Here is a 27,067-nt window from a genome sequence, read left to right as displayed (position 1 = left end):
AATCCCCGGCAACGGCGCCATTTTGTTAGAAAGTATAGGATAAGTATTTTTAGTATCGTCTCCTCAGGGATTGATGCGATATTATCGCCGTTCTACAGCTTAGTGTATTTTGAGTTAAGGTTTTGGATGTTTTTAGTGTCATGAAAGATAAATAGCATGAAAAGAAATTAAAGACAATAACTTAGGATTTAAAAACGGTTTGGTAAAACTGTGTCAAGATTAGTGTTCATTGTAGCAACCTGCCCTAAATTTGAAGGTTTAGAGTCGCCACCTATTCTGAAGGGCGAATAGGAAACCCTACGCAGTTTAGAGATCAGGGTAAGTTATTATAATCAGGTCGAGGGAAGGTGTTAGGCACCCTCAACCCTTTCCTATTGGCTCTGAATCTAAGGTCAAGGTTTATGGCTAAAATATTGAATAGGGGAAAATTGAGATTTTGACAGAATGGAGGTTTTAGGGTGGGGGACTCGCCTTGGTTATCCAAGTGCCTACGTAGCTCCTTATGGAGGATCAGAGTCTACGTAGTTCGGGCACAGGATTGTACGCCTTAGAGTTTGAATTTATGGTTTGAAATTGATTAAAGGCCTTTTGAATGGCCTGTCGTAGTTTTGTATTTGATTTGAAATGTTTTTTAATTGCCTAGGATAAAAATCCGTAGTGTCGTGGTTTAGTGTGTTTTGAAGGTTTTGGGCGTACAACCCTGGTTTAATATGTCACCGTTAGTTGCGATGATCAATAGGTTTGATCAGTATAGCTAACGGATTAATGGGGCATTGTTGGTTACTCAGATCGATAGATTCGATCGTCGCGGGCAGCAAATGAAGTGTATTTTAATTTTTTATCTAATTAAAAAGCTTTGTTCGGATATTTGATCAGTACGACATAGAGAGTCGACCAATTCGAAGGCGGGATGAAATAGGTATTCACCCGTCATTTATCCATTGAAAGGGGAAATAGAATTGACGTTTTTGACATTATATTTTTTATAACTAAGTTAGATGAAACTAAATTAATTTTAAAAAAAACAAATAACTCAGTAAATTAAATTTGTTAACTGAACAAAATAATTAAACTAATGACGAGAGGAAAAACAATTACTTAAACGGTTATGATTAATAAATTAGTAAAAGCATGAATCAAATTTAAAACAATAAAAAATACACTAATCACTGTTAATAATTATGATGAGTCAAACTAATATTGTATTTGACATGATATTGTTTTCCACTTTTTCTCAGGATAAATACATGTCATGCGACAGTGTTTTCCATTTTTCCAAGATCCATTTATTTACAAAAACTACATTAACATGAGACATGTATGAACAAGTAGTATAATAGCCATTCTACATTATATCTATTATATAACACACACCACAATTACATAAAGAAAGATAGCAAATAAAAGTGAAAACCAGAAAAGGGAGTTCTAGTTTCTATGGGATCCACTGAGTTGTCCACATTTGAATAAAAATCAAAGCCAATTAATTATATGAAAAATAATAGTTGTTTGTTTTGACTTTTTCAAACCAACAATCCAACTAGTGCCAATAAGACATGTGACGTCCATTTTAATAACAAAACACACATAAACCAAATGAATTCATTCAGAGAGTGAAACAATGTTTCTTCCTCTCTTTTTCCAATCGCAGTGCCCCCAAAATAGAACAACAACATAGTCACCACAATCGGAACGAAAAAAACGAATAGGAGAACGAACCTGGCTGGGCGAGTATCTCCGGCCGCTGTGGCTCGCGGTTGTTACGTGGAGGTGTCCGGGTTCAGTTGCTACGGCAGAGAGAGACCGGTGGTGATGGAGCGGCCGATTACGATGTGCGGCGTCGATCTGAGCGGAGAGGTTGATGATTCCGACAAGGCTTGGTCCGATGGCGGTAAGAGAGTAGCGATGGCCGGATCTGCGATGTTGAACGATTGTGACTGACGGGTGTAATGAACCTCGTTTCTCTTTTTTTTTTATGTTTCTTCCTGCAAACAAACACAAACAACAGCAAGGAGAAAATTGATAAGAAAAACAAAGTTAACATGGAGTATGCTAGGAGTGGTTGTCGGGCAAGCCATGGCGGTGAGATTTGCAGGCTGCTGTTCCGCATTGAACTCGTCAAAGGAGGCTGCATCCATTCGTTTTTTATCCCTTCTTCCTTTACACCTTTAAATTTTATTTTCCATAAAGACAACCTGCACTTATAAAATTAATCCACACAATGATAAAGAAAGAGATCACATAAGAAAACCTTCATTTTTACAATATTTATATTGAAAAAGGTTATCCTAAAGGTTATAGCAACAAAACCCTTTACTTGGTTGTTAAATGAGGTAAATTCTATACCCAGGTAATAAGGTTATACAGACAGTATAATTTTCAAGTGTTAAACTATGAGTGGATGGAGAAACTGTGTAAAAGTGTTAGTTTTTTTTTTTGTGTTTCGGTGCCTTTTTCATGGGAGCAAAAATAAGGGTTAGTGTATAAGAGGTGTTAGTGATGGATTGTGTACGTGTGTCCGGAATAGGGTTAGTGGATGGAGTTGGCCTCCTCTAATTGTTAAAATAAATCCCTTTTATATTAGTCAAATTAGGTTTTTCTACACCTAATGGGCCTATCATTTGATTTATTATTTTAACCCAAACAAATTACTAATCCATTGATTAATTGTATATTGTAATTATAATAACAATAATAGTTGAAAATAATTATAATAATCTTAATAATAATATTATTAAAACCTCTATTAATTAATAACAGTTGGTTATAATAATAAAATTATTAAACTAATTATAAATAATAAACCATATGAATAATTTGTGAGAAAGGACTAAAAAAACCTCAAGAAGATGGAATAGATGAGCTAGATGACTGAGCTCAAGCACTTTCTGATTTTAACCCCCATTTTGATTCAGGATATCTTATAAGAACGCAGGTTTGACAATAGGGATGTCAAACCCCATGATTCTTAATTTCGATCCTCTATGAATTAAAAGACATGAATTGACTGGGCAAATTTTGGGGTATGACAGCTGCCCCTGTTCAATCTTCTTAAACCTGAAGAGTCAGATAGGCACGTCTGCCTATCGTGATCTAAAGGTAGAAGATGATTGAACACTGAAATGCCCTGAAATTTGCATGGGAAGAAGTTCCGCAGGAGATGGGCTTACAGATGCCATCCGAGGTGAATACCGCTTTTTCAGAGTGCGGAGCAAACGCTTTGGAAAGGGACCACTGTGTTTTTTTTTGTAGCACGGCCTAAAAAAGGCAACCTGAAATTTATGCAATGCAATGTATGATGCGATGAGCCTCTCAAAATAAATGAGAGTGATGCCTGTATATGCATTATGTATGAATGAGGTTAGTTAGTTGAAATGATGCATGATTGTTAGTTACGTTAATCGAAGTATGTTAGTACTTCTGAAAAGAAAGAAGACACCTTTGACTGTTATTGAAGTTTTGGAGAATATCACTGCCGAGGGACTAACGCGATAAACCCAGTTGAGGAATCGTTTGAAAAATCTTGTATGCCCGGAAAAGCTCCTAGAAAGGATTGAATACGTCTTGAAGAAGACTTCCTGGAAAGGTTCCTGAAAAGGAATAGCGAGGACCTTCTGTTGGTTGTGTAATTGGCTTGCTATGGTCAGCAAGCTTCCGTAGTTTGTGAACCCCTCACTTACCATAGTGCTGGTAGGCTACTCGCAGTTTGTGAATTTCTCACTTACCATAGTGCTGGTAAGCTACTCGCAGTTTGTGAATCTCTCACTTACCATAGTTCTGGCAAGCTACGCGCAGTTTGTATCTCTCACTTACCATAGTTCTGGCAAGCTACTCGCAGTTTGTGAATTTCTCACTTACCATAGTGCTGGTAAGCTACTCGCAGTTTGTGAATCTCTCACTTACCATAGTTCTGGCAAGCTACGCGCAGTTTGTATCTCTCACTTACCATAGTTCTGGCAAGCTACTCGCAGTTTGTATCTCTCACTTACCATAGTTCTGGCAAGCTACTCGCAGTTTGTATCTCTCACTTACCATAGTTCTGGCAAGCTACTCGCGGTTTGTATCTCTCACTTACCATAGTTCTGGCAAGCTACTCGCAGTTTGTATCTCTCACTTACCATAGTTCTGGCAAGCTACTCGCAGTTTGTATCTCTCACTTACCATAGTTCTGGCAAGCTACTCGCAGTTTGTATCTCTCACTTAACATAGTTCTGGCAAGCTACTCGCAGTTTGTATCTCTCACTTACCATAGTTCTGGCAAGCTACTCGCAGTTTGTATCTCTCACTTACCATAGTTCTGGCAAGCTACTCGCAGTTTGTATCTCTCGCTTACCATAGTGCTGATAAGCTACTCGCAGTTTGTATCTCTCACTTACCATAGTTCTGGCAAGCTACTCGCAGTTTGTATCTCTCACTTACCATAGTGCTGATAAGCTACTCGCATTTTGGACCCCAATAGGATTGCTTGCTATAGTTCTAGCAAGTTCACCTGCACCAACAGGGTTATCTGCAAGTGTTGTTGCAGAATTTACCTCTGTAGAATTTTTGTTCCTGTAAATGCGTATGCATTATGTTTATATGCTGTGCATATGCCCCTGTTGTTTGTATAATGCGTATGTGTGAATGCTTACACATGTATATGTTGTATGTATACTGATGAAACGGTCAGACGAGGACTGACTACCAGACGGGAACTGGACTTTGTAATGGTTTGGATTGCCAATAAAAATTGGGCTTTTGTGATATGTATATGCTAATGCTAATGCGTATGCATGTATGCTAATGCTGATGCAATCTCATGGTTTTATCTCCTCAAACCCTTTGAACTTGTTTATTCCATGCTTGCACTTATACCCTGACTATGCTTATGCTGGCTTTGTAATGTTTATGTATGCTTATGCATATGCGTATGCTTGGTTGACGTAATGAGTGGAACGAAGTAATGTCTTCTGTAAGATTACTCGAAAAAGGTCTTTTGAATGGATGTGAATGTTTGTCTTGAAGAAGACCACATAAAGAGTTACGGTGTAATGTATCAACCAATATATGCAATGCATGATTTGTATGTATTTGTATGATGCTCCAATGGTAGGTTGTTGATAACCAAAGCGTATATAGCTTGCTGGAGTTGCAGGTTTGTTTGATAAGGTGGGGTGTGATGCTAGCGCGATTTCCCAATACCTGTTTTGTTTGAACTTTGAAGATCGTAGTTAGGAGAAAGATTTGTTCGATGTTGTAAGGTGCGAGAACGCCTTTTTCCTTTTGTTGTGCGCCTTGCCCCAGTTTGATGATTTTTTTTTAGAAGTACCCCACGCCTTTAAACTTTGGAGGTTCTCCACACTTTTAACCTTTGAATTGTTTGCCTTATGGATTTGATATCCAATGCCCCAGTGTTCGGTGGAGAAGGTGCCTATGATCTCCAAGTTATGAGGGAAGTGCCCCGAGGAATAACCTCGTCGGATGCTTTGTCGTTTAGATTAAAGGGTGTGCCCTTGGTTTCCATGATATGGAGGACTATCCATAGTGTGTTATCCTTCTGAATTTGAATTCTTCTCATGTTTGACATGCCCCTGTTTGAGATTGCTTTGAGATGTGCCCCAAGTCGATTGAACCTTAGGAAGACTGCCCCTAGTTAATAGGATGTTCGATTGTATGCCCCTGTGCTCCTTGAAATTTTTGCCCCTGTTTAGGAGAACCCCCTAGATGTGGTTCCCCCGACTCCAGGGTCTTTATTAGAAATGATCACCTTTGATTAACCCATTTCGAGATTTCCTCGATGCTAAGTGTATACTCGTAGATGGTGTTGTACTTTTTGAGACGTAGCTCCAATGGAATGCGTATGCAAGTTTTGAAGTCGAAGTCCGTTATGAATTAGGACTGGATGGTTTTGAAAAGAATGCTTGAAGAAGCGTAGTGATTAGAAGTAGTTTTAACAAACATAGGAGTCAGTATAACAAATCCTGCTTAACATGCTTTCATGGTTAACCTTGCCTCAATTAGGACTTTTAAATGTTGTAACTTGGCCTGGTTCATGTTTTAAGAAACAATGGATATAAGGCTCAAAATTTATTTAACCCACCCCTTTCTCCTTGATGTTCTCCAGATCCTAAAATTCGCCTAATTCAATGAATGCGCTTTGCTTGTAAGAGAATCGTTTTTTTTTTTTTTTATGTTTAAGCAAAAGCCTTAGTAGAGATCCAAGCATTGATGATTTAGCAGTCACAAGTTTATCCTTTGTATTTCACCTTTGTTTTTTTTATCCCTTATTTTTGCATGAACCAACTCTTTTGAGTTTGGTCCATCGGGATGCCCTCGTTTTTGCCTAAGTCATTTTTTGTTTCCTTTCCTGGAATTTTTGTTTTGACTTAGCGGGCGTTTTTCTTTTGAAAGCTCCTTTTGAGATATTGATTTTTTTTTGGATATTGAATACTGTGACTGCCATGTCGATTTTGATTTGTAAGCTTCGCCTTTGATACTTCCTTGATCTTGAATGATGTAATGAGGAAGAAGATTGTTGTGAATGTTATCTCCATTACTTCCTCAACCTTTGATGAATGCGAGGAAGAAAATGTGCTCGAACCTTTGCTTTGCTTGATGCTTGAATCCTTGCTCGGATTGACTGATTCTCTTGACAACCAAAACACACCATTGAATTAATCGAAATCTACCCATACCCCTGATTAAAATCAAGGTTTTTTGAAAAAAAAGTAAAAGCAAACTCCAACTCCTGGCTCGAAGGGGTGACGAGGGATTAACATCCTTATCTCTCCACTGTTTGGGAATTGAAACAATGCCTGTACATCCTCGGTTCGGTCTTACCTCGAAAGCATATGTTTAGCTAGACTTAGTCATTTGTATTCGTCATTCTCCCTCAAGTTTGTTAATAATTCTAAAAATAGAAGTGTGCGACTAGAAAGTCGTAGTAGTGTGCGAATGAATCGACTCCAAAACCTGCATGGCCATCCCATTAGAATTGTTAATTCGAAGGTACAACTTTTATCTTGAGTGACACTTAGCGATCGTAGAGGTTGAAGTTTTGAGCATGATAGACACATATTGACCCTAGGGATAATCTCCTTTGTAGACCCATCGACTTGGTTTTACTCCTTAGTTAAATGAACTTGTAGAAGTGAGGGTAATCTCGGATTCTCCTTGGACATATCAAACCTGTCGGGAATGAACTGTTAGCGGTGGGTTTTCGTCGTACCGGAACTTCATGAGTCTCCTTTGACTGAACCTCTTTTGCTTTTCATAAGGATAGTATCACACCATTCGTAACCTTTAGAATTTGTAGATTCATAAGGAGGACCTATGACCTTTTCGCCCCTTGGTGTGGGGTTAACACACGTCGCCTTCTCTCCATCGTATTCACGCATCTTTGTTCAGGATTTTGCCCCAGTTGGACTAATCCTTGCCCCCAGGTTATCGTGGAGCGTCCTTGAAAGTTTGATATGTTCTAAGATGAACCCCTTATGACTAGATACCCCTTGAGTGTATCTATGAGGGAACTTCTTTGTTGAACTAATCCTTGCTCGATGATAACCTTTATTGTATTTATGATCCTGTTATGACAAGGCATGGACATGCGGAAGGCGTGGTGAAAGACATCCTCTCTTTCCTTTGTAGGACCAAGATCATTCTCAATTCTTTCCTTTCTCCATAGTCTATGATCCTTTTGATTTTTTTTGGCGAGTTTCGGGAAACCGGCTAGCATGGTAAGCTTGGGTGCGGGCGAGGATGCGAATTGCAAATGTGAATGTAGATGCAAATGTATGTCAATGCAAATGCATGCGTAAGCGAGAGACTCCTTGTATTGTAACTCCGTGTATGCAATGCAGACGTGTAACATATGATCCTAGGGATAGCCTTATAGGCGACACTTAGACCCTCCTGGAATCTTCGCAGGATAAATGTTATGACACGCTAAGGGAAATCCCTTGGATTCGAGAGTATGCAGAAGATAGCGGCTAGTGACCGTTCAAGACAGTCACTAAATCTCATGGCCATCGAGAGGCCAATCAACGTGTACCAATGAATTTGTCCCTCGTGGGAAGGTTCTCTATGCGGAACACAACCTATCTAAGGACGATGTGGACGAAGAGAAATCCCTACAGGCTAGGGATGTGATGTGTAAATGGAGATCCAAACCCTACAAGTTAGAGGGTGCGCGGGAATAAGCATGGAGTGACCGTTCAGGACAGTCACTAGATTTCATAGCCATCGAGAGGCCAATCGAACGCATGCTAGTGAAGTTGTCCTTCGGGGAAGGACGCGTCATTGTGAAAACACGTGGATGTAACAGAAAATCCCTATATGCTAGGGAGTACGTAGTAGCAAGCACGGGGTGACCGTTCACGACAATCACCGAATCGCATGGCCATCGAGAGGCCAATTGACGTGCGTTAATGGAAATGTCCTTCGTGGGAAGGACGCGTAGTTGTAAGAATACAAGGATATAAAAATAAAATCCCCACAGGCTAGGAGATGCGTAGATGGTGATGTCCTTCGTGGGAAAGACATGGTCTTTAGGAATTTGTGTCCCTACAGGCTAGGGACCACTTAGGAGTACCTGCAAAATGGCAATGCATAGATATTCGAAGTATATATGTTGCAAACACATAATAAGCACATAAACACAAAAGTCCTAGGTTCATAGGTTCGACGTAACGGCTCTAGGGAGCCTACCCTTTTTTTTTGGGAGTGTTCTAGAAGGTCTCATGGGGTCGTTCGTAGCCTCCGAGACTTTTTGTCTCTTCGGATTTTAGAACAACTCATTTTATCCATGAGGTTCGAATTTTTGGGGTAGGTTCTCGGAGAGATCAGCCAAGTATCCAGTCCTGCCCTCAACAAAGTCAAGCCTCGTTTTGGACATTTCCGAATACTCAACCCACTCCGAGTGGAGTTATCAATGAGACTCGTAGGAGATTCATACTCCCCTATTGATCTCAAAGTTAACTCCCACACTTAGGGTTTAAACAAATAATTTATAATATCCCGACAATATAAAAAGCAGCAATTGTATATAAGCGACCAAAGCAGTATTTATTTAAATTATAATAAAATAAATAAATAAAATTACTATAAATAGATGTAGATAAATAAACAAATGAATTTAAATTTGAATATTTAAAAACAAACTAACCTCGAAGTCCCGCCGCTCATAATTTGACAATATAGTATGACAGTAATTAAATAAAAATTTAAATTACTGTAGTTTAAGGCTGTAAATAAATAAATAAATTTAAATTTAAATATTTAAAAACTAACCTTGGATTCCGGCCGCTTATAACAATGCAGTAGAACAAATATTTAAATAAAATATTAATTCAAATTGAGGTGAAATAAATGTATTCATAAATAAATAAATAAATAAAAATTTAAATATTTATATAAAAAATAAACCCTAAAATTGGCGAGTTAGCCAAACCCTAAAAATGGCAAGTTTGCCAAACCTAAACCCTGCCAAAACCTATAGGAGCATAGTAATTACCATTAAGTGGTCCCCAGCAGAGTCGCCAGCTGTAGCAACCTGCCCTAAATTTGAAGGTTTAGAGTCGCCACCTATTCTGAAGGGCGAATAGGAAACCCTACGCAGTTTAGAGATCAGGGTAAGTTATTATAATCAGGTCGAGGGAAGGTGTTAGGCACCCTCAACCCTTTCCTATTGGCTCTGAATCTAAGGTCAAGGTTTATGGCTAAAATATTGAATAGGGGAAAATTGAGATTTTGACAGAATGGAGGTTTTAGGGTGGGGGACTCGCCTTGGTTATCCAAGTGCCTACGTACCTCCTTATGGAGGATCAGAGTCTACGTAGTTCGGGCACAGGATTGTACGCCTTAGAGTTTGAATTTATGGTTTGAAATTGATTAAAGGCCTTTTGAATGGCCTGTCGTAGTTTTGTATTTGATTTGAAATGTTTTTGAATTGCCTAGGATAAAAATCCGTAGTGTCGTGGTTTAGTGTGTTTTGAAGGTTTTGGGCGTACAACCCTGGTTTAATATGTCACCGTTAGTTGCGATGATCAATAGGTTTGATCAGTATAGCTAACGGATTAATGGGGCATTGCTGGTTACTCAGATCGATAGATTCGATCGTCGCGGGCAGCAAATGAAGTGTATTTTAATTTTTTATCTAATTAAAAAGCTTTGTTCGGATATTTGATCAGTACGACATAGAGAGTCGACCAATTCGAAGGCGGGATGAAATAGGTATTCACCCGTCATTTATCCATTGAAAGGGGAAATAGAATTGACGTTTTTGACATTATATTTTTTATAACTAAGTTAGATGAAACTAAATTAATTTTAAAAAAAACAAATAACTCAGTAAATTAAATTTGTTAACTGAACAAAATAATTAAACTAATGACGAGAGGAAAAACAATTACTTAAACGGTTATGATTAATAAATTAGTAAAAGCATGAATCAAATTTAAAACAATAAAAAATACACTAATCACTGTTAATAATTATGATGAGTCAAACTAATATTGTATTTGACATGATATTGTTTTCCACTTTTTCTCAGGATAAATACATGTCATGCGACAGTGTTTTCCATTTTTCCAAGATCCATTTATTTACAAAAACTACATTAACATGAGACATGTATGAACAAGTAGTATAATAGCCATTCTACATTATATCTATTATATAACACACACCACAATTACATAAAGAAAGATAGCAAATAAAAGTGAAAACCAGAAAAGGGAGTTCTAGTTTCTATGGGATCCACTGAGTTGTCCACATTTGAATAAAAATCAAAGCCAATTAATTATATGAAAAATAATAGTTGTTTGTTTTGACTTTTTCAAACCAACAATCCAACTAGTGCCAATAAGACATGTGACGTCCATTTTAATAACAAAACACACATAAACCAAATGAATTCATTCAGAGAGTGAAACAATGTTTCTTCCTCTCTTTTTCCAATCGCAGTGCCCCCAAAATAGAACAACAACATAGTCACCACAATCGGAACGAAAAAAACGAATAGGAGAACGAACCTGGCTGGGCGAGTATCTCCGGCCGCTGTGGCTCGCGGTTGTTACGTGGAGGTGTCCGGGTTCAGTTGCTACGGCAGAGAGAGACCGGTGGTGATGGAGCGGCCGATTACGATGTGCGGCGTCGATCTGAGCGGAGAGGTTGATGATTCCGACAAGGCTTGGTCCGATGGCGGTAAGAGAGTAGCGATGGCCGGATCTGCGATGTTGAACGATTGTGACTGACGGGTGTAATGAACCTCGTTTCTCTTTTTTTTTTATGTTTCTTCCTGCAAACAAACACAAACAACAGCAAGGAGAAAATTGATAAGAAAAACAAAGTTAACATGGAGTATGCTAGGAGTGGTTGTCGGGCAAGCCATGGCGGTGAGATTTGCAGGCTGCTGTTCCGCATTGAACTCGTCAAAGGAGGCTGCATCCATTCGTTTTTTATCCCTTCTTCCTTTACACCTTTAAATTTTATTTTCCATAAAGACAACCTGCACTTATAAAATTAATCCACACAATGATAAAGAAAGAGATCACATAAGAAAACCTTCATTTTTACAATATTTATATTGAAAAAGGTTATCCTAAAGGTTATAGCAACAAAACCCTTTACTTGGTTGTTAAATGAGGTAAATTCTATACCCAGGTAATAAGGTTATACAGACAGTATAATTTTCAAGTGTTAAACTATGAGTGGATGGAGAAACTGTGTAAAAGTGTTAGTTTTTTTTTTTGTGTTTCGGTGCCTTTTTCATGGGAGCAAAAATAAGGGTTAGTGTATAAGAGGTGTTAGTGATGGATTGTGTACGTGTGTCCGGAATAGGGTTAGTGGATGGAGTTGGCCTCCTCTAATTGTTAAAATAAATCCCTTTTATATTAGTCAAATTAGGTTTTTCTACACCTAATGGGCCTATCATTTGATTTATTATTTTAACCCAAACAAATTACTAATCCATTGATTAATTGTATATTGTAATTATAATAACAATAATAGTTGAAAATAATTATAATAATCTTAATAATAATATTATTAAAACCTCTATTAATTAATAACAGTTGGTTATAATAATAAAATTATTAAACTAATTATAAATAATAAACCATATGAATAATTTGTGAGAAAGGACTAAAAAAACCTCAAGAAGATGGAATAGATGAGCTAGATGACTGAGCTCAAGCACTTTCTGATTTTAACCCCCATTTTGATTCAGGATATCTTATAAGAACGCAGGTTTGACAATAGGGATGTCAAACCCCATGATTCTTAATTTCGATCCTCTATGAATTAAAAGACATGAATTGACTGGGCAAATTTTGGGGTATGACAGCTGCCCCTGTTCAATCTTCTTAAACCTGAAGAGTCAGATAGGCACGTCTGCCTATCGTGATCTAAAGGTAGAAGATGATTGAACACTGAAATGCCCTGAAATTTGCATGGGAAGAAGTTCCGCAGGAGATGGGCTTACAGATGCCATCCGAGGTGAATACCGCTTTTTCAGAGTGCGGAGCAAACGCTTTGGAAAGGGACCACTGTGTTTTTTTTTGTAGCACGGCCTAAAAAAGGCAACCTGAAATTTATGCAATGCAATGTATGATGCGATGAGCCTCTCAAAATAAATGAGAGTGATGCCTGTATATGCATTATGTATGAATGAGGTTAGTTAGTTGAAATGATGCATGATTGTTAGTTACGTTAATCGAAGTATGTTAGTACTTCTGAAAAGAAAGAAGACACCTTTGACTGTTATTGAAGTTTTGGAGAATATCACTGCCGAGGGACTAACGCGATAAACCCAGTTGAGGAATCGTTTGAAAAATCTTGTATGCCCGGAAAAGCTCCTAGAAAGGATTGAATACGTCTTGAAGAAGACTTCCTGGAAAGGTTCCTGAAAAGGAATAGCGAGGACCTTCTGTTGGTTGTGTAATTGGCTTGCTATGGTCAGCAAGCTTCCGTAGTTTGTGAACCCCTCACTTACCATAGTGCTGGTAGGCTACTCGCAGTTTGTGAATTTCTCACTTACCATAGTGCTGGTAAGCTACTCGCAGTTTGTGAATCTCTCACTTACCATAGTTCTGGCAAGCTACGCGCAGTTTGTATCTCTCACTTACCATAGTTCTGGCAAGCTACTCGCAGTTTGTGAATTTCTCACTTACCATAGTGCTGGTAAGCTACTCGCAGTTTGTGAATCTCTCACTTACCATAGTTCTGGCAAGCTACTCGCAGTTTGTATCTCTCACTTACCATAGTTCTGGCAAGCTACTCGCGGTTTGTATCTCTCACTTACCATAGTTCTGGCAAGCTACTCGCTGTTTGTATCTCTCACTTACCATAGTTCTGGCAAGCTACTCGCAGTTTGTATCTCTCACTTACCATAGTTCTGGCAAGCTACTCGCAGTTTGTATCTCTCACTTACCATAGTTCTGGCAAGCTACTCGCAGTTTGTATCTCTCACTTACCATAGTTCTGGCAAGCTACTCGCAGTTTGTATCTCTCACTTACCATAGTTCTGGCAAGCTACTCGCAGTTTGTATCTCTCGCTTACCATAGTGCTGATAAGCTACTCGCAGTTTGTATCTCTCACTTACCATAGTTCTGGCAAGCTACTCGCAGTTTGTATCTCTCACTTACCATAGTGCTGATAAGCTACTCGCATTTTGGACCCCAATAGGATTGCTTGCTATAGTTCTAGCAAGTTCACCTGCACCAACAGGGTTATCTGCAAGTGTTGTTGCAGAATTTACCTGTGTAGAATTTTTATTCCTGTAAATGCGTATGCATTATGTTTATATGCTGTGCATATGCCCCTGTTGTTTGTATAATGCGTATGTGTGAATGCTTACACATGTATATGTTGTATGTATACTGATGAAACGGTCAGACGAGGACTGACTACCAGACGGGAACTGGACTTTGTAATGGTTTGGATTGCCAATAAAAATTGGGCTTTTGTGATATGTATATGCTAATGCTAATGCGTATGCATGTATGCTAATGCTGATGCAATCTCATGGTTTTATCTCCTCAAACCCTTTGAACTTGTTTATTCCATGCTTGCACTTATACCCTGACTATGCTTATGCTGGCTTTGTAATGTTTATGTATGCTTATGCATATGCGTATGCTTGGTTGACGTAATGAGTGGAACGAAGTAATGTCTTCTGTAAGATTACTCGAAAAAGGTCTTTTGAATGGATGTGAATGTTTGTCTTGAAGAAGACCACATAAAGAGTTACGGTGTAATGTATCAACCAATATATGCAATGCATGATTTGTATGTATTTGTATGATGCTCCAATGGTAGGTTGTTGATAACCAAAGCGTATATAGCTTGCTGGAGTTGCAGGTTTGTTTGATAAGGTGGGGTGTGATGCTAGCGCGATTTCCCAATACCTGTTTTGTTTGAACTTTGAAGATCGTAGTTAGGAGAAAGATTTGTTCGATGTTGTAAGGTGCGAGAACGCCTTTTTCCTTTTGTTGTGCGCCTTGCCCCAGTTTGATGATTTTTTTTTAGAAGTACCCCACGCCTTTAAACTTTGGAGGTTCTCCACACTTTTAACCTTTGAATTGTTTGCCTTATGGATTTGATATCCAATGCCCCAGTGTTCGGTGGAGAAGGTGCCTATGATCTCCAAGTTATGAGGGAAGTGCCCCGAGGAATAACCTCGTCGGATGCTTTGTCGTTTAGATTAAAGGGTGTGCCCTTGGTTTCCATGATATGGAGGACTATCCATAGTGTGTTATCCTTCTGAATTTGAATTCTTCCCATGTTTGACATGCCCCTGTTTGAGATTGCTTTGAGATGTGCCCCAAGTCGATTGAACCTTAGGAAGACTGCCCCTAGTTAATAGGATGTTCGATTGTATGCCCCTGTGCTCCTTGAAATTTTTGCCCCTGTTTAGGAGAACCCCCTAGATGTGGTTCCCCCGACTCCAGGGTCTTTATTAGAAATGATCACCTTTGATTAACCCATTTCGAGATTTCCTCGATGCTAAGTGTATACTCGTAGATGGTGTTGTACTTTTTGAGACGTAGCTCCAATGGAATGCGTATGCAAGTTTTGAAGTCGAAGTCCGTTATGAATTAGGACTGGATGGTTTTGAAAAGAATGCTTGAAGAAGCGTAGTGATTAGAAGTAGTTTTAACAAACATAGGAGTCAGTATAACAAATCCTGCTTAACATGCTTTCATGGTTAACCTTGCCTCAATTAGGACTTTTAAATGTTGTAACTTGGCCTGGTTCATGTTTTAAGAAACAATGGATATAAGGCTCAAAATTTATTTAACCCACCCCTTTCTCCTTGATGTTCTCCAGATCCTAAAATTCGCCTAATTCAATGAATGCGCTTTGCTTGTAAGAGAATCGTTTTTTTTTTTTTATGTTTAAGCAAAAGCCTTAGTAGAGATCCAAGCATTGATGATTTAGCAGTCACAAGTTTATCCTTTGTATTTCACCTTTGTTTTTTTTATCCCTTATTTTTGCATGAACCAACTCTTTTGAGTTTGGTCCATCGGGATGCCCTCGTTTTTGCCTAAGTCATTTTTTGTTTCCTTTCCTGGAATTTTTGTTTTGACTTAGCGGGCGTTTTTCTTTTGAAAGCTCCTTTTGAGATATTGATTTTTTTTTGGATATTGAATACTGTGACTGCCATGTCGATTTTGATTTGTAAGCTTCGCCTTTGATACTTCCTTGATCTTGAATGATGTAATGAGGAAGAAGATTGTTGTGAATGTTATCTCCATTACTTCCTCAACCTTTGATGAATGCGAGGAAGAAAATGTGCTCGAACCTTTGCTTTGCTTGATGCTTGAATCCTTGCTCGGATTGACTGATTCTCTTGACAACCAAAACACACCATTGAATTAATCGAAATCTACCCATACCCCTGATTAAAATCAAGGTTTTTTGAAAAAAAAGTAAAAGCAAACTCCAACTCCTGGCTCGAAGGGGTGACGAGGGATTAACATCCTTATCTCTCCACTGTTTGGGAATTGAAACAATGCCTGTACATCCTCGGTTCGGTCTTACCTCGAAAGCATATGTTTAGCTAGACTTAGTCATTTGTATTCGTCATTCTCCCTCAAGTTTGTTAATAATTCTAAAAATAGAAGTGTGCGACTAGAAAGTCGTAGTAGTGTGCGAATGAATCGACTCCAAAACCTGCATGGCCATCCCATTAGAATTGTTAATTCGAAGGTACAACTTTTATCTTGAGTGACACTTAGCGATCGTAGAGGTTGAAGTTTTGAGCATGATAGACACATATTGACCCTAGGGATAATCTCCTTTGTAGACCCATCGACTTGGTTTTACTCCTTAGTTAAATGAACTTGTAGAAGTGAGGGTAATCTCGGATTCTCCTTGGACATATCAAACCTGTCGGGAATGAACTGTTAGCGGTGGGTTTTCGTCGTACCGGAACTTCATGAGTCTCCTTTGACTGAACCTCTTTTGCTTTTCATAAGGATAGTATCACACCATTCGTAACCTTTAGAATTTGTAGATTCATAAGGAGGACCTATGACCTTTTCGCCCCTTGGTGTGGGGTTAACACACGTCGCCTTCTCTCCATCGTATTCACGCATCTTTGTTCAGGATTTTGCCCCAGTTGGACTAATCCTTGCCCCCAGGTTATCGTGGAGCGTCCTTGAAAGTTTGATATGTTCTAAGATGAACCCCTTATGACTAGATACCCCTTGAGTGTATCTATGAGGGAACTTCTTTGTTGAACTAATCCTTGCTCGATGATAACCTTTATTGTATTTATGATCCTGTTATGACAAGGCATGGACATGCGGAAGGCGTGGTGAAAGACATCCTCTCTTTCCTTTGTAGGACCAAGATCATTCTCAATTCTTTCCTTTCTCCATAGTCTATGATCCTTTTGATTTTTTTTGGCGAGTTTCGGGAAACCGGCTAGCATGGTAAGCTTGGGTGCGGGCGAGGATGCGAATTGCAAATGTGAATGTAGATGCAAATGTATGTCAATGCAAATGCATGCGTAAGCGAGAGACTCCTTGTATTGTAACTCCGTGTATGCAATGCAGACGTGTAACATATGATCCTAGGGATAGCCTTATAGGCGACACTTAGACCCTCCTGGAATCTTCGCAGGATAAATGTTATGACACGCTAAGGGAAATCCCTTGGATTCGAGAGTATGCAGAAGATAGCGGCTAGTGACCGTTCAAGACAGTCACTAAATCTCATGGCCATCGAGAGGCCAATCAACGTGTACCAATGAATTTGTCCCTCGTGGGAAGGTTCTCTATGCGGAACACAACCTATCTAAGGACGATGTGGACGAAGAGAAATCCCTACAGGCTAGGGATGTGATGTGTAAATGGAGATCCAAACCCTACAAGTTAGAGGGTGCGCGGGAATAAGCATGGAGTGACCGTTCAGGACAGTCACTAGATTTCATAGCCATCGAGAGGCCAATCGAACGCATGCTAGTGAAGTTGTCCTTCGGGGAAGGACGCGTCATTGTGAAAACACGTGGATGTAACAGAAAATCCCTATATGCTAGGGAGTACGTAGTAGCAAGCACGGGGTGACCGTTCACGACAATCACCGAATCGCATGGCCATCGAGAGGCCAATTGACGTGCGTTAATGGAAATGTCCTTCGTGGGAAGGACGCGTAGTTGTAAGAATACAAGGATATAAAAATAAAATCCCCACAGGCTAGGAGATGCGTAGATGGTGATGTCCTTCGTGGGAAAGACATGGTCTTTAGGAATTTGTGTCCCTACAGGCTAGGGACCACTTAGGAGTACCTGCAAAATGGCAATGCATAGATATTCGAAGTATATATGTTGCAAACACATAATAAGCACATAAACACAAAAGTCCTAGGTTCATAGGTTCGACGTAACGGCTCTAGGGAGCCTACCCTTTTTTTTTGGGAGTGTTCTAGAAGGTCTCATGGGGTCGTTCGTAGCCTCCGAGACTTTTTGTCTCTTCGGATTTTAGAACAACTCATTTTATCCATGAGGTTCGAATTTTTGGGGTAGGTTCTCGGAGAGATCAGCCAAGTATCCAGTCCTGCCCTCAACAAAGTCAAGCCTCGTTTTGGACATTTCCGAATACTCAACCCACTCCGAGTGGAGTTATCAATGAGACTCGTAGGAGATTCATACTCCCCTATTGATCTCAAAGTTAACTCCCACACTTAGGGTTTAAACAAATAATTTATAATATCCCGACAATATAAAAAGCAGCAATTGTATATAAGCGACCAAAGCAGTATTTATTTAAATTATAATAAAATAAATAAATAAAATTACTATAAATAGATGTAGATAAATAAACAAATGAATTTAAATTTGAATATTTAAAAACAAACTAACCTCGAAGTCCCGCCGCTCATAATTTGACAATATAGTATGACAGTAATTAAATAAAAATTTAAATTACTGTAGTTTAAGGCTGTAAATAAATAAATAAATTTAAATTTAAATATTTAAAAACTAACCTTGGATTCCGGCCGCTTATAACAATGCAGTAGAACAAATATTTAAATAAAATATTAATTCAAATTGAGGTGAAATAAATGTATTCATAAATAAATAAATAAATAAAAATTTAAATATTTATATAAAAAATAAACCCTAAAATTGGCGAGTTAGCCAAACCCTAAAAATGGCAAGTTTGCCAAACCTAAACCCTGCCAAAACCTATAGGAGCATAGTAATTACCATTAAGTGGTCCCCAGCAGAGTCGCCAGCTGTAGCAACCTGCCCTAAATTTGAAGGTTTAGAGTCGCCACCTATTCTGAAGGGCGAATAGGAAACCCTACGCAGTTTAGAGATCAGGGTAAGTTATTATAATCAGGTCGAGGGAAGGTGTTAGGCACCCTCAACCCTTTCCTATTGGCTCTGAATCTAAGGTCAAGGTTTATGGCTAAAATATTGAATAGGGGAAAATTGAGATTTTGACAGAATGGAGGTTTTAGGGTGGGGGACTCGCCTTGGTTATCCAAGTGCCTACGTACCTCCTTATGGAGGATCAGAGTCTACGTAGTTCGGGCACAGGATTGTACGCCTTAGAGTTTGAATTTATGGTTTGAAATTGATTAAAGGCCTTTTGAATGGCCTGTCGTAGTTTTGTATTTGATTTGAAATGTTTTTGAATTGCCTAGGATAAAAATCCGTAGTGTCGTGGTTTAGTGTGTTTTGAAGGTTTTGGGCGTACAACCCTGGTTTAATATGTCACCGTTAGTTGCGATGATCAATAGGTTTGATCAGTATAGCTAACGGATTAATGGGGCATTGCTGGTTACTCAGATCGATAGATTCGATCGTCGCGGGCAGCAAATGAAGTGTATTTTAATTTTTTATCTAATTAAAAAGCTTTGTTCGGATATTTGATCAGTACGACATAGAGAGTCGACCAATTCGAAGGCGGGATGAAATAGGTATTCACCCGTCATTTATCCATTGAAAGGGGAAATAGAATTGACGTTTTTGACATTATATTTTTTATAACTAAGTTAGATGAAACTAAATTAATTTAAAAAAAAACAAATAACTCAGTAAATTAAATTTGTTAACTGAACAAAATAATTAAACTAATGACGAGAGGAAAAACAATTACTTAAACGGTTATGATTAATAAATTAGTAAAAGCATGAATCAAATTTAAAACAATAAAAAATACACTAATCACTGTTAATAATTATGATGAGTCAAACTAATATTGTATTTGACATGATATTGTTTTCCACTTTTTCTCAGGATAAATACATGTCATGCGACAGTGTTTTCCATTTTTCCAAGATCCATTTATTTACAAAAACTACATTAACATGAGACATGTATGAACAAGTAGTATAATAGCCATTCTACATTATATCTATTATATAACACACACCACAATTACATAAAGAAAGATAGCAAATAAAAGTGAAAACCAGAAAAGGGAGTTCTAGTTTCTATGGGATCCACTGAGTTGTCCACATTTGAATAAAAATCAAAGCCAATTAATTATATGAAAAATAATAGTTGTTTGTTTTGACTTTTTCAAACCAACAATCCAACTAGTGCCAATAAGACATGTGACGTCCATTTTAATAACAAAACACACATAAACCAAATGAATTCATTCAGAGAGTGAAACAATGTTTCTTCCTCTCTTTTTCCAATCGCAGTGCCCCCAAAATAGAACAACAACATAGTCACCACAATCGGAACGAAAAAAACGAATAGGAGAACGAACCTGGCTGGGCGAGTATCTCCGGCCGCTGTGGCTCGCGGTTGTTACGTGGAGGTGTCCGGGTTCAGTTGCTACGGCAGAGAGAGACCGGTGGTGATGGAGCGGCCGATTACGATGTGCGGCGTCGATCTGAGCGGAGAGGTTGATGATTCCGACAAGGCTTGGTCCGATGGCGGTAAGAGAGTAGCGATGGCCGGATCTGCGATGTTGAACGATTGTGACTGACGGGTGTAATGAACCTCGTTTCTCTTTTTTTTTTATGTTTCTTCCTGCAAACAAACACAAACAACAGCAAGGAGAAAATTGATAAGAAAAACAAAGTTAACATGGAGTATGCTAGGAGTGGTTGTCGGGCAAGCCATGGCGGTGAGATTTGCAGGCTGCTGTTCCGCATTGAACTCGTCAAAGGAGGCTGCATCCATTCGTTTTTTATCCCTTCTTCCTTTACACCTTTAAATTTTATTTTCCATAAAGACAACCTGCACTTATAAAATTAATCCACACAATGATAAAGAAAGAGATCACATAAGAAAACCTTCATTTTTACAATATTTATATTGAAAAAGGTTATCCTAAAGGTTATAGCAACAAAACCCTTTACTTGGTTGTTAAATGAGGTAAATTCTATACCCAGGTAATAAGGTTATACAGACAGTATAATTTTCAAGTGTTAAACTATGAGTGGATGGAGAAACTGTGTAAAAGTGTTAGTTTTTTTTTTGGTGTTTCGGTGCCTTTTTCATGGGAGCAAAAATAAGGGTTAGTGTATAAGAGGTGTTAGTGATGGATTGTGTACGTGTGTCCGGAATAGGGTTAGTGGATGGAGTTGGCCTCCTCTAATTGTTAAAATAAATCCCTTTTATATTAGTCAAATTAGGTTTTTCTACATCTAATGGGCCTATCATTTGATTTATTATTTTAACCCAAACAAATTACTAATCCATTGATTAATTGTATATTGTAATTATAATAACAATAATAGTTGAAAATAATTATAATAATCTTAATAATAATATTATTAAAACCTCTATTAATTAATAACAGTTGGTTATAATAATAAAATTATTAAACTAATTATAAATAATAAACCATATGAATAATTTGTGAGAAAGGACTAAAAAAACCTCAAGAAGATGGAATAGATGAGCTAGATGACTGAGCTCAAGCACTTTCTGATTTTAACCCCCATTTTGATTCAGGATATCTTATAAGAACGCAGGTTTGACAATAGGGATGTCAAACCCCATGATTCTTAATTTCGATCCTCTATGAATTAAAAGACATGAATTGACTGGGCAAATTTTGGGGTATGACATTCATTAGTTTGCTTCATATGTACTCTAATGATTATATATATGAACCTATTCATGATTAATACAATCACGTATCCTCTCGATACCGTTTATCTCTAAAGCAATATCGTGATTATTATCATATTCACCGTCAGATGATCTCTCATGCCGACAATCAACATGATAATCTTAAAAGCTTGATACTTGTGATTATCAACTCACAAATCTATCTCTAGAGTTTGTTTATTGATAGATGAATATCTTTTAGGTCTAGCTTCGAAACATATCTCTCAATAATGATCCAAAACAACAAATGAAACATAAATAACAAGATATTCACCATGTATTAATCATTAACCAAGTTCATACATAATAGATCAAAGAAAGTACATATTTACAAACTAACTACCTCTAATCTTGACACAAGATGAAACTTAGCCCTCCATATCCATGGAAGCTTCAACAACAAGCAACAAACCAAGATTTAGTGACATCAAACTCAAGAAGATCAAAGAAAGATGTTTAGAAATCTTGATTTTCTCTTAAGGAAAATGGTTTTTTTTTTCTCTTCTTCTCTTGCCCTAGCTTTTTCTCCAAGTGTCTATTATGATAAAAACTAGGCTAACCACTCTTAATCATCAATTTTATGTGGCTAAGAACAAAAGTTGAAAAAGTAGGTCCGCTAAGCGGAGAAGGTCCGTTGAGCGGAGTAGAAAAATATCTAAATTGTCTTCAAGGTCCGCTGAGCGGAGGGGGTCCGCTGAGCAGACTTGCTGGTGGAAAAAACGCTGCCAATCCCTGCCTGGGTCCGCTTGGACTCCGCTGAGCGGACCTTCTTGCACAAAACTCCTTCTTTTTGCATTCCACCCTCATTGCAAGCTTGTTTTGATCATTCTTCTCATTCCATCTTGCCCAAAAGTTGTTAAAACCTAAAGAAAAACATTACAAGAGTTAATAAACTAACTTAATTTAGAAAATAAACACAAAGTTATTTATTTACATACTATTATATCAAAAGGTAATCAACTTTGGCACAAGAGTTTAAGAAATACCACAAAACTTATATACAAAATATGCACAAATGGGATTCTAACATTTCCCCATAGTCATTGCATAGAATCCAAACCTTGTCCAACATCACATACTGTGGTGTTGTTTTTTACCTCCCCGTTTCACTTGGGAGGACGGCACGTCGGACCCTTCACGCGAAATTTGGAAGGAGAAAGGCGCCGTTGTGGGATGAATTTTATTTCAGTTCTTCCTACGATAACACACGAACTTTTTAATTATCCTACAAGGAGGAAGGGGGAAAAGATCTCAAATAAACCCTAGGAGTATTCTAGGTGTGGGGATTTCACCTAATCAGATGTTCTGGAGTCCGGGAAGTCGGTTATACATAGGGAAGGTTTTAAGCACCCTACATATCTGTAGTACTCTACGGGAACCTTCTCTATGTCTATGTGTTTGTGTTTGCTAATTGATTGGGAAAGTTTCTCCTTTGTGTTAGGAGAGAGAATTGAATTGAAAGACAGATGAACTGACTGTTTTTTGTTTTTTTATTAGCTTGCTGAGATTCCTTGTGAATCTCATGCCTACATATCCCTAATGGAAGTCAGAGCTTATTGTAGTTCAAGGAACTATTTAGGGAAATGAATTTTTTTGGGTGCCTTGCTTGAAGCTCAAGGTTGAAGCTTGAATTAAATCTCTGTTTACAGTAAAGAGACATGAAGTCATCTTTACAGAGAGGTATTTCAACTATTCCACCACAAACATTTGAAGTGACAGAAAAGCTGGGTTCGTTTCATAAGAGAGGGACCTTACTTGGTTGTGTGCAAGTATGCCAGTCGCATGTCTCTTGAATTGAAGAAAGATTCTCAACCAGTTTAGGGAAAGGGAATAAGTCTGGGTGTGTGTTCCTTAGAGCCTGCCTTTCAGAGTCCTAAATGGGAGAATGTTTGAAATTGAAATTGAAATGTTTGTTTGTTTGAATGTGGTGAAATAGGAGAAATATCTCTCTATAGAGATAAATCATGTATATTTATTGTATGAAAGAATCGAATTTAGTTGGCTTGTATGAGGCCCAAGCTTGAGGCTTAAAAGAGTTTTGATTGACTCTGGGAGATGACTCCACTAGGTATTGACTTTGATTAAAGGAATTTGTATTCTGTACGAAGCCCAAAATTGTGGCTGACTCTAACTAGAGAGTGCTTTATTTATTTGACTGATTTATTTGCTCTACTCGATACCTTCTATTTGAGCTTCAAGTGAACATGGAGGGTAGTGACTATGTGGTTACAGATGTGCTGCAGGCATCTGAATAGCTTCACTATACCCTAAGGAACATGTTGGTATGCTTCAATAGCTTTTGACACCTTCTGAATTGCCCTATGCTCCTCCAACTGACTTTCCTCCAAATTGAAAGTGAAGATGGTGTTCTTGCACTTCCAGAAATATTCCAGGTACTTGGATCATTTCTACTAATCCCCCTTGAGATGTTAGAAGGCTTACTTTAAGAAGAGAAGCTTTGGTTTGATGAAATCGATTCATCTTGCCAAAGATCTTTTGAAAATGATAAGCAAAGGAGGGAGAGTCAGAAATAAAGAACTTTGAGTTGCTTTGGTGTGAATTATATGGAGGATAGCACTTATATTTATAGGCAAAGTGTCATGCACTCGGTTTTTTACCGTACCTTTCGCGGAGAGATACGCGAACTGACTCTTTTCTTTCTGCTTTTGTGTTTTTGAAAATCAGAGAGTCGCCACCGACTTTTATTTTATCCAATTAAGGAAAGGTTTATAAAAGAAACAGAAAAAGACCTTTAAGAAATTCTGGGTAAGGGGGTAGGTTATACAAAGGGAAGGTATTAGCACCCTTTGTATCCATGGTTATCCATGGGCTCTTTAATTTGCTTAGCTCACTTCTTTTTGAATCACTTTTCTATTGCCTTGAAATGCTTGTATGTGGTTTCAAATACTTTTGTAAATTGACTTTGTAATGATCCTTGTGCGGATGTATACAAAGTGTTTTTATCTTTCAAAATATGTTTTTGAAAAAAGAACGTTAACTTCGTAATGATCCTCGTTTGGATATATACAAAGTATTGTCTTTTTGAAAGTTTTATTTTGAAAAACAATGATATATGAGAGATTTGTTTGTTTTGATCTGAGCAAGCAAATTAGGAGGTTTACCCTAAGTTATAAGGTCTTTTCCTATTTCCTTTAAAAAACTATCCTTTTACCGGATGTAAACGAAAGTTCGATTTTGCATTTGAAACAGTAGAATTTGATTTTTGATTTTGAAAAGAGTAAAAGAGGGATTACCCTAAGAGGTGCAAGTGTGATTGTGTTTTGATTCAGATATTTTATCTTTGAAGTTAGTGATCTAACGATTCAATTTTAATCTTTGGCATACACGCAGTTTTATATGTACTGAAAATTAAAATGCGGAAATGTAAAATGCGGAAAGTAAATCTACGCTATTACATCGATTTTGCGGGAATGTAAACTACGCTATTTACATGAATTTGACAACCTATACACTTGATCTATGAATTTAAATTGCAAGAAAATAAAAGAAATATTTTTGGATTTTTTGATGATTGATTTTAATTAGAATTAATGCATGATTAATTTAATTAAAATGAGAAAAAGATGGAAATAAAATTTAAACCTAAAAATTAAGTTTAAAATATGTTCAAAATACTTGTTAATTAATTTTAAAACAAAACTAATTTTTTTTTGGAATTTTTGAAGATGTTTTTGAAATTATTAAGTTAATTAACATATAATTATGCAAATAATTATACAAATAATTAAAACTTAAAGAGAAAAATATTGTAAATATGTATAAAATTAGTCTATAATATATATAACCTAATTTAATAAAAAGAACAATTTTTTGATTTTTTTGATTGGTTGAAATAACTAAAAAGCAAATATATAAATATATGTTGATTAATTAAACAAAATATTTTAATTACTAAGAAAAATAAAATATTTTTGTGTCAAAAATTAAAACAACATTTTATCAACCTAGAAATATTTTTTTTGTATTTTTTGGATTTTTAAAACTATTTTAAATTAATTTTAGAAGTTAAATTAAAATAAAATAGAAAATATAAAAAGATATGATCATGTGTGGTTGATTATGATGGATTATGGTGTGGCTGCATATTTTGATGCGTTGGATGAAAAGTTGAGAGGATCCAAGGGCTGTGAGGTGAGGTTACATCATAGCCACATGGAAATCAGAGCACATAATCATTCAGGTATTCAAAGTCCACGCTGGGACCCATGCTGGTTGACCATCGAATGAGGGACGCCCACGTGGTCGTCTTCCTCCTTCGTCCCATGCAGATTTCTTGAAGGCAAATTATGGCGGTTAAAACCGTCGTAATTTGCGTCGCAGAAACGCCATAGTTCGCATGAACCTATAACCTGCAAAAATGTTAGCTTCAAACAACAAAAGTAACCCAGATCCCCTAATTAGGATGCTCTGAGTTCATTGGTGGTGTTAGTTTTGATTAAAACCCACTCCATCTATGAAAACGAAAGCTTTGCATCTTTAGAGTTCAAAAATGGCACACGATGCTCTAGGGTGTATGGCTTATATATGATACGTTGGATCATCTTTAAATCATGTTAGGAACACATAGAAATCATCATATTACATTGAAAAGGATTAGAGCATGAGATATTGAAATTGGAAGTTTAATGGAATATGGAAGAATGGCTATGCATGTTCTATGTACAAACAAGCAAGACTATTGATTGGAACCTGTTCTATAATAGCCCAGGAGTAGATTGAAGTGTTTATTTGAGATTGATATGAGCTTATACAAAGAAAACGAAAATTACAAGTGTTTAGGTATTTTTTGAGAATTTTGTGTGTTTCTTTGTTATGCCCTTGCTATATTTCGTGTGTGTCTTCTTTGTGGAGTATGCTGCTTCATTTATAAGCTAGGATGTGCTTAAAATCGAAGCTAAGAAGCATTGATGAGCTTTGTTGAAACTTTGATTTTTAAATATTAAAAATCTTTGAAACTTTGACCAAAGCTTGCTCTCCTTTACTTCTCTTGCTTTGTAATTCCTTTTGCTGCAGAAGATAAGCTACCTTTGATGACTCATGCTTAAGATTCAAGCTACACATTATCCTTCCATTTTCCTTTTTTAATTTAATCTTAAATGGGATAAAATTAAATCAAAAAAAGAAACAAAAATGCTATGGGCTTTGTCTTGGTCGTGGGAGGCCCTTTGCATCATGGGAAACATGTTTGGACCATGGAAATTGGGTCTCATTTGGAAAAAAAACATTTTTTTTTATCAATGTTGATTTCATGCATTTTCCCAAAAAATGGTCAACTTCAACAAGGCATAAATCCCTCAATTTTTATCATATGAAGGATATCTTGTACTTTTTGGAAACCTCAAAGAGTCCTCTAACCAATGTCTTTGGTCTCATGTCAAAATGATTTTCCATGCTCCTTGTGTATCCTTTTGAAAAAAGTGACTTTTTGTTGACTTTGAAAATGACCTGTAATGTCTTTGTCCATATTTTTCAAATGGTGA

The 27,067-nt window shown here is 37.4% G+C and overlaps 1 protein-coding gene across 3 annotated transcripts in view; it reads right to left on the bottom strand.

The window, feature by feature from the left end:
• Positions 1-21,508, bottom strand: part of LOC131610221 (uncharacterized) — a 33,607-nt gene extending 12,099 nt beyond the window's left edge. For all 3 annotated transcript variants that reach the window (XR_009286420.1, XM_058882113.1, XM_058882112.1), the window contains exon 1: positions 1,720-21,508. The gene's annotated coding sequence lies outside the window, so the exon portion shown is untranslated. The remainder of the gene's footprint in view (positions 1-1,719) is intronic.
• Positions 21,509-27,067: the final 5,559 nt, after the last annotated feature.

The sequence above is a fragment of the Vicia villosa genome, linkage group LG6, assembly GCF_029867415.1.
Source record: "Vicia villosa cultivar HV-30 ecotype Madison, WI linkage group LG6, Vvil1.0, whole genome shotgun sequence".
Classification (NCBI taxonomy): Eukaryota; Viridiplantae; Streptophyta; class Magnoliopsida; order Fabales; family Fabaceae; genus Vicia; species Vicia villosa.
The sequence above is the reverse complement of the archived record's forward strand: the minus strand, read 5'-3'. Positions and strand labels throughout refer to the sequence as shown.